The following is an 8,373-nucleotide window of genomic DNA, read 5'->3' as shown; positions in this document are numbered from 1 at the left end:
CGCAGCAACACTATGATGTAGCGACTCTTACTACCCACATTTTAAGTTTGTCTCTGGATTACTATTACTTACGATTACTTATCACTAGAAGAAAATGGGATTTTTAGTATCGATTCTACTTTTTAATTTTAATGATGTACAATCTGAGAAATCTTTACTCCCATAAGTAACTAATGGGAATAGAAGGTTTTATTGTGGCAGTATTACTCAATATTTAAAACTTCGTTCAAGTTACATGCTAAAAAATTGTATTTTTATTTTATTTATTGTTTAGTTTTAATTAATTAATTTTCTTTTTTGAGACAGGGTCTCACTCTATTACTCAGGCTGCAGTGCAGTGGCACAATCACAGCTCACTGCAGTCTCAAACTCTCAGGCTCAAGCGATACTCCCACCTCAGCTTCCTGAATAGCTGGGACTCAAGGTACGTGCCACCATGCCCGGCTAATTTTTATTTTATTTTTTTTTAGAGATCAGGGTTTCACCATGTTGCCCAAGCTGGTCTCAGACTCCTGGGCCCAAGCAATCTGTCCACCTCGGCCTCCCAGAGTGTTGGGATTATAGGCGTGAGCCACTGAACCAGGCCACATTTTTATTTTAAATTATCTCATTGACAACACAATTAGGTGCTCCTTCAATTCTGTTGAAATCGTGGAATTAGAAACTACCTAACTGGCAAGTATATTTGTTGCTCGGTTAGAGTAATTTCATTTCTGGGAAGTCTCCCAAAGAGGCTTCACTAAGAGTTATCAGATGATTATTTGTTACTCTTACTCTTTCACTTGGAGGCATCTCAATATACACAGAAAATGCTAGGAAAATCTAAAAGTTGTTAGTTCACCTTTGCAAATATAATATTTCACCTGATACGTGATTTATTTATTTTAAAAAAATTCTTGGAGCTTCAGGATTAGTTCATTCAATGTATGGATAACGTCCAACGTGTAAAATAATTGGCCAAACCATCGTTTTGTCAAACTAATAAGCCAAATCATACTTTCTTTTTTCTTTTTTCTTTTTTTTTGAGAATGGGTATTGCTGTGTTGCCTAGGCTGGAATGAAGTGGTGCGATCACAATTCACTGTAGCCTTATCTCTCAGGCTCAAGCAATCCTCCCATCTCAGCCTTCTGAGTAGCTGGGACTACATTTATTTATTTATTTATTCATTCATTCATTCATTCATTCATTCATTCATTCATTCATTTTAGAAATGTTGCCTAGACTGGTCTTGAACTCCTGGACTGAAGCAATCCTTCCACCTCAGCCTCCCAAAGTGCTGGATTACAGGTATGAGTCACTGTGTGGAGATTCACGCTTACTTTCCATCAGAATAAAAAAAAAAGACTTCATTTTTGAGTTAATATACATCCCAATCATTATAATCTTCCTTCCCAATTCTAAGGCTAAGATAAATATTTAGGTAAGTCATGAAGCTTTGGCAGGGGTTTGTTACAGAATGAAATAAGGGACTGCCACTTGTCTGAGTCTCTTTTGTTTTCCTTCGAGAAGAATCTATCGTCAGGGATAATGCATTTTGTGATCATGTGTAGAAGTTGGAAGAGATGAGGTTGTTGACCGAAACTGCCATGATTTTTGCTGCCCTACCCAAGCATACATCTATGGTTCACTATGAATAGAAATAGATTGGCCGCCCGCAGCTTCCCAGTCCCAGGACCGGGGGACGCGCACCTCTGCTCCGGCGCGGGTCAGGCCGTGGCGGAGGGACTGGCCTGTCCCTTCCTCCGCGCCGGTCCCAGCCCCGCGGCTGCCGCCGCGCTCCGAGCCCGCATTCCCGAGCTGCCGCTGTCGTCGCTCACTCGGCGCCTCTCTCCCGGACGCCCTCTCCTCGGGACGATGGCGCGCGGCGGCCGCCGCCTGGGGCTCGTCCTGGGGCTGCTGCTGGCGCTGCTGCTGGCCTGCGGGCGCTGCGGGCCAATCCCACCGTGCGCAAGGAGCGCGTGGTGCGGCCCGACTCGGAGCTGGGCGAGCGGCCTCTAGGGGACAACCAGAGCTTCCAGTACGGCCAGGAAGCCTTGCTGGGCAAGGAGGACTCCAAGACCTTGGACCAGCTCACCCCGGACAAGAGCAAGGAGAGACTGGGGAAGATTGTTGATCGAATCGACAATGATGGAGACGGTTTTGTCACTACTGAGGAGCTGAAAACCTGTATCAAACGGATGCAGAAAAGACACATCTTCGATAATGTCGCCAAAGTCTGGCAGGATTATGATAGGGACAAGGATGATAAAATTTCCTAGGAAGAATACAAACAAGCCACCTATGGTTACTACCTAGGAAACCCCGCGGAGTTTCATGATTCTTCAGATCATCACACCTTTAAAAAGATGCTGCCACGTGACGAGAGAAGATTCAAAGCTGCGGACCTCGATGGTGACCTGACAGCTACGCGGGAGGAGTTCACTGCCTTTCTGCATCCTGAAGAGTTTGAGCATATGAAGGAAATTGTGGTTTTGAAAACCCTGGAGGACATCGACAAGAACAGGGATGGGTTTGTGGATCAGGATGAATATATTGCGGGTATGTTTTCCCATGAGGAGAATGACCCTGAGCCAGACTGGGTTTTATCAGAACGGGAGCAATTTAACAAATTCTGAGATCGAACAAGGTCCGGAAGTTGGACAAAGACGAGATTCGTCACTGGATCCTCCCTCAAGATTATGATCACGCACAGGCTGAGGCCAGGCATCTGGTATATGAGTCAGACAAAAACAAGGATGAGAGGCTAAAGAGGAAATATTGGAGAACTGGAACATGTTTGTTGGAAGCCAAGCTACCAATTATGGGGGAAGATCTCACAAAGAATCATCATGAGCTTTGATAGACACCAGAATATGGCAGACTGTCATAGGCGTTGTTATTGTCTTGGATGGTTGCTTCAATTGTCTAATTTACAGCAGTTGTGTTCCTACAAAAAGCAAGTTTATACCTCAGATTGGGGTATAAAAATTGTTTTTCACTTAGTATTTACTGGAACATGGACATCACTATTCTTTCAGTAAGATTTCTCCCAAAACACTTGAAAACCTTGGTAAATTGCAGTTCTCTCTGGGGATATATTCGTACAACACGACTTTTTAAAAATTTTTTTTTGTTTTTTTTTTTTCCCCAGCTGGGCGCCCTGGCTCAAGCCTGTAATCCCAGCACTTTAGGAGGCCAAGGCGGGCAGATCACGAGGTTAGGAGTTCAAGACCAGCCTGGCCAACATAGTGAAACCCCGTCTCTACTAAAAAAATACAAAAAAAAAAAAAAAAAAAAAAAAAAAAAAAAAAAATGGCCAGGCTTGGTGGCAGGCACCTGTAGTCCCAGCTACTTGGGAAGCTAAGGCAGGAGAATCTCTTGAACCTGGGAGTCAGAGATTGCAGTGATCCAAGATCGTGCCACTGCACTCCAGCCTGGGTGACACAGCAAGACTTTGTCTCAATTTTTTTTTTTTTTTTTAAATTAAAACTTAAAGGAGAACAAAACTTGACAAAGCTCTGTTCTTCAGAAGTTGGGTGGGTTGGAGGAGGCAGTAATATGAAGTGACTGCCATGTATTTTAACTACCAGATTTTATATATTTGCCACTGTTAACTAGTTGGAAAGTGGAAATTCTTATCAAAAGTGGTATCATCCTAGGTAAGCTTATTTCAGAATAAGTCTAATATTTCAGATTCTTCCTTCTCGACTTTATACTCTGAGCTCTTACTGTAAGTGGTGTGTATGAAACCTCCATGCATTTTCCAGGATGGACCTGCTAATATGCACAATAAATCCATGTCTTTGTTTTTCTACTAAAAAGCAATCAAGAAAGATAATGTGAAAAAGAAAGGAATGTAGAGGTAGGGAAAAAGATGAATGTCAGACATTTGAAGAACTATAGGAAAATGATAAACACTAAATATACTTGAGGAAACTTTCTTGGTGTGCCAGTGAGGTAGGCCTGATCTTTGAAACAGTGAATAGGAATACAATGTGTTTCCTCGATGATCACTGATTAGAAGGAGGTGGTGGGATCCTTGGGAAACCAAATGTAGTGAAGTTCTGGATCATGGCCCATCCAGTCCAGTGAATCCATGACCCTCGGCCTCTTCCCCCAGAACAGCTTATACTATGGAATGAGGACAAGGTGATATTCTGAGCCATGGACTGAATTGGCAGACACAACCTGTCAGATGAAAATTTCACCTTGTAAGGAGGAGGTGAATGAAATAAAGGATCCCCTAAAGATTTTTTTTTTTTAAAAAGGAATAGGTTTAAGACAGAGAAAAGTGCTGAGACCTACTATGCGTTTATGGTGTCTTCATTAAAGATGGCTTCATCCCATTATCCTCAGCAAACTAACACAGGAACAGAGAACCAAACACTGCATGTTCTCACTCGTAAGAGGGAGATGAATGGTGAGAATACATGGACATATGCGGGGGAACAACACACACTGGGGCCTGTGGGGAGGCAGCTGGTGTAGGGGAGGAAGAGCATCAGGAAGAATAGCTAGTGGACGCTGGGCTTAATACCTAGGTGATGGGATGATTTGTGCAGCACACGCTTACCTATGTAACAGACCTGCACATCCTGCACACGTACTTTGGCACTTAAAAGTTAAAATATCAACACAGATATTTTGAATTATCCCTGTGTTTTCACTCTAGAATTTTCACTCTCAGGGTGATTCAATACAGTTTTGGAATGCATGAAAGACACGTCTTTCTTTTGTAATAATTGAAATGCAGCTGTGAAAGGTGAGGAGAGATAGCAAGAAAGAACAGGCATGATATCTTGACCATGATGTGTTGTCAAGAAGATCAAGTTTGGAAAAGAATAGTTATGGAATTTGAGGATTTGGAAATTGATAATCTTAAAACTATTCATGCCCCTTTATCCCTTGAAAAGTCGTAGAGTACCTCCAGGGGCATGTCGGTCCCATTTGAAAACTGTGCTTTGGTTATTTAAGGTTTGGGGAAGGTGAATCCGCTGAAGTAAACATCAGAGAAACCCCACAGAGAATGGGTTCTCAACCTGGGATTTTGTGGGTGCACTCAGCGTGGGGCACAAGCCCTCTAAACTTGTACTACAATTTTTGTGTCCTAATACATTTTGGCAAGTGGATAATTTTAATAGCTTTCATCGGTAAGTGACTATCACTAAAAAATGTTTAGATTCCGTATTATGAAGGGAATATACTAGGTCAAGTTTTCTATAACTAATGTATGCTTTCTTATTAGTGAACTTTTTGTTTGTTTGTTTGCTTGTTTTTGAGACAGAGTCTTGCCCAAGCTGGAGTGCAGTGGTGCCATCTTGGCTCGCTGCCACCTCCACCTCCCAGGTTCAAGTGATTTTCCTATCTCATCCTCCTGAGTAGCTGGGACTACAGGTGTGCACCACCAGCCCAGCTAATTTTTGTATTTTTAGTAGAGATGACGTTTTACCACATTGGCCAGGCTGGTCTTGAACTCTTGGCCTCAATGGATCTGCCTGCCTCAGCCTCCCAAAGTGCTGGCATTACAGGCATGAGCCACCACATCGGGCCTTTTATTAGTAAACTTTGAAAGGTCAGTTGATACCTTGTGTGGTTCCAAAAAGGTTTTAACAGCTTAAAAAGCTACAAATAATAAAGCAAAATAAAATGAGGGAACCAGAGTAAATGGAACATCAGGGTTTAGGAACGCTTTTACACTGTTGATGGGAATGTAAATGAGTTCAACCATTGTGGAAGACAGTGTGATGATTCCTCAAGGATCCAGAGCTGGAAATACCATTTGACCCAGCAATCCCATTACCCAAAGGATTATAAATCATTCTACTATAAAGACACATGCACATGTATGTTTATTGCAGCACTGTTCACAATAGCAAAGACTTGGAACCAGCCCAAATGCCCATCAGTGATAGACTGGATAAAGAAAATGTGGCACATATTTATCATGGACTATTATGCAGCCACAAAAAAGAATGAGTTCATGTCCTTTGCATGGACACTGATGAAACTGGAAGACATAATTCTCAGCAAACTAACACAGGAACAGAAAACCAAACACTGCGTGTTCTCACTCGTAAGTGGGAGTTGAACAGTGAGAACACATGGACACGGGGAGGGGAACATCATCATACACTGGGGCCTGTCAGGGGGTTGGGGGAAAGGGGAGGGGGATCATTAGGACAAATACCTAATGCATGCAGGGCTTAAAACCTAGATGACGGGTTGATAGGTGCAGCAAACCACCATGGCACATGTATACCTATGTAACAAACCTGCACGTTCTGGACATGCATCCCAGAACTTAAAGTAAAAAAAGAAGAAAAAAAAAGAAGTAACGTAAAGCTAAGAGCAAGATTGGAGCACAGAACATAGTGAGAGACCTTCATTTTCTTGTTAAGATCAGGCCATAACTGTGAGTACAGTAGTCCCTCTTTATCTACGATTTCATTTTCCATGATTTCATTTACTACAGTCAATCATGATTTGAAAATACTCAATGGAAAATTCCAGAAATAATTCATACATTTTAAATTGTAGGCTGTTCTGAGCAGCATGGTGAAATCTCCTGCCATTGCACTCTGTCCTGCCTGGGATGTGAATCATCCCTTTGTCCAGCATAAACAACCTGTATATGCTACCCCATCATTAGTCGTTTAGTAGCTTACTCAGGTATCAGTTAGGAATGACTGGGAGCACAATTCAGGATCCTAATAAAGCACCCACCTCACCTCTGCACAGAGATGCCTGTGGCAACACCTTTGCAGAGGGCAAGATTCTTCTCCAAAAGTAATATGTGGTGAGTTCTAAAACACAGACAAATGAGCTCTCAGAAGGTCAAATTCCTTCACTCTAATCATGTCCAGAATTATTTTATCCTGGAAAAACTTTTGAGCAACTATAATTGAACATTGGCCTTAGCCATAAAACTATTTCAGAAAAGGAACCACAGAGTATGTAACTTTAAGAAATATAATTTCCTGGTGAACATATTAAGTTAAACTGTAAAATATTGATAATGGACTTATGCAGTTGTAAATTATGAACCCATTTAATGTTGGATGATATTGAACAAAAATAATGACTTTAATTTTAGAGTACTTGGTCTCTAGCTCTATTTTGGGAAGTAATGGTGTAGGAAGGTTGATTCTCTCTTAAAGCCAATCTTGGAGTACCTGAAATAGAGGCATGTTATCTACATATAAAAGAGTATCTTTCTTATTTTCAGAGGAGGGTCATACATCTAAATCATAGTGTCAAATCATAAAGATAAAAATGTAAAAGAGTGAATATTACAGATTCCTATTTTGCCTCAATGGAAATTGTTAGCTGATACATCAAAAAACCACTTCCCCACCTCCAGAATAATGCTTAAGCAAATGCAAATATATACAGATTCTAAATGGGCATCGAAAGCAAAACAAAACAAAATTTTATAGTGAGTTTATTCACTGTGACCAATAATTCATTTTTCCCTCTAAGTCAAAGGACTAGAAGATAAATGAAAGCCTAGAAAATTATTATATGATTTGTAACAGAGCCAGTAACACTTTTCAATTGTTTCATTTGATCCTCCTGCGATTTCCAGCCCCCTTGTAGTTAGTGAGCTCGTATGACTAGCTTTGGCCAATAAAATGAAAGCAAAATTGATCTTCGGGCAGAGGTAGTAAAAAGTCTATGTATAATTTTCTAGTTTTTTTTTTTTCTCCTGATTGAGGAAATTGTGTATTCCCTATGGGGCATCTATAAGTTGGTGGGCATTGGCTAACCTGGGTCTCTGAGTGACTATGTGGAGCAGAGACTTTTACTGACCTGTGATAGACATGTATAATGAGCAAGAAATACATTTTCACTATTGGCCAGGTGTGGTGTCTCATGCCTGCAATCCCAGCACTTTGGGAAACTGAGGTAGAAGGACTGCTTGAGTCTGGGAGTTTGAGACCAGCCTGGCCAACACAGTGAGATTCTGTCTCTACAAAAAAATTAAAAAGTTAGCTTGGCATGGTGGCAAATGCTGTAGTCCTAGCTACTTACGAGGCTGAGGTGAGAGGATTGCTTGAGCCTGGGAGTTTGAGGCTGCAGTGATATGATCATGCCACTGCACTCCAGCCTGGGCTACAGAGTAAGACCTAGTCTCAAACAAAATAAAATAAAACAAACAAACAAACAAAAACTTTACTATGTTAAGCCATTGAGAATTCAGGATTAATTTGTTACTACAATATAACCCAGTCTATTCCAGCTAATGCATTTTTTGTTATAGATTTCTCCACAAGATAATAGGAGAGGTTAATAATATTAATAAGGAAATAGCTTTATCTAAAGAATGCCTGATCCTCATGGTGAATCTTGGTTTGAGAATCCTAGCGTTAGTTTAAAAAACATGGAGCTAGAAT

At 41.2% G+C, this 8,373-nt stretch overlaps 1 pseudogene across 1 annotated transcript; it reads left to right on the top strand.

Annotated features, from left to right (window-relative positions):
• Nucleotides 1–1,653: 1,653 nt before the first annotated feature.
• Nucleotides 1,654–2,840, top strand: LOC105545854 (annotated as a pseudogene). The gene has a single exon (XR_001007003.1). The product of XR_001007003.1 is annotated as a reticulocalbin-1-like (transcript).
• The last annotated feature ends 5,533 nt before the right edge of the window (nt 2,841–8,373 follow it).

Source organism: Mandrillus leucophaeus, unplaced genomic scaffold (genome assembly GCF_000951045.1).
Source record: "Mandrillus leucophaeus isolate KB7577 unplaced genomic scaffold, Mleu.le_1.0 Scaffold1092, whole genome shotgun sequence".
Classification (NCBI taxonomy): domain Eukaryota; kingdom Metazoa; phylum Chordata; class Mammalia; order Primates; family Cercopithecidae; genus Mandrillus; species Mandrillus leucophaeus.
The sequence above is the reverse complement of the archived record's forward strand: the minus strand, read 5'-3'. Positions and strand labels throughout refer to the sequence as shown.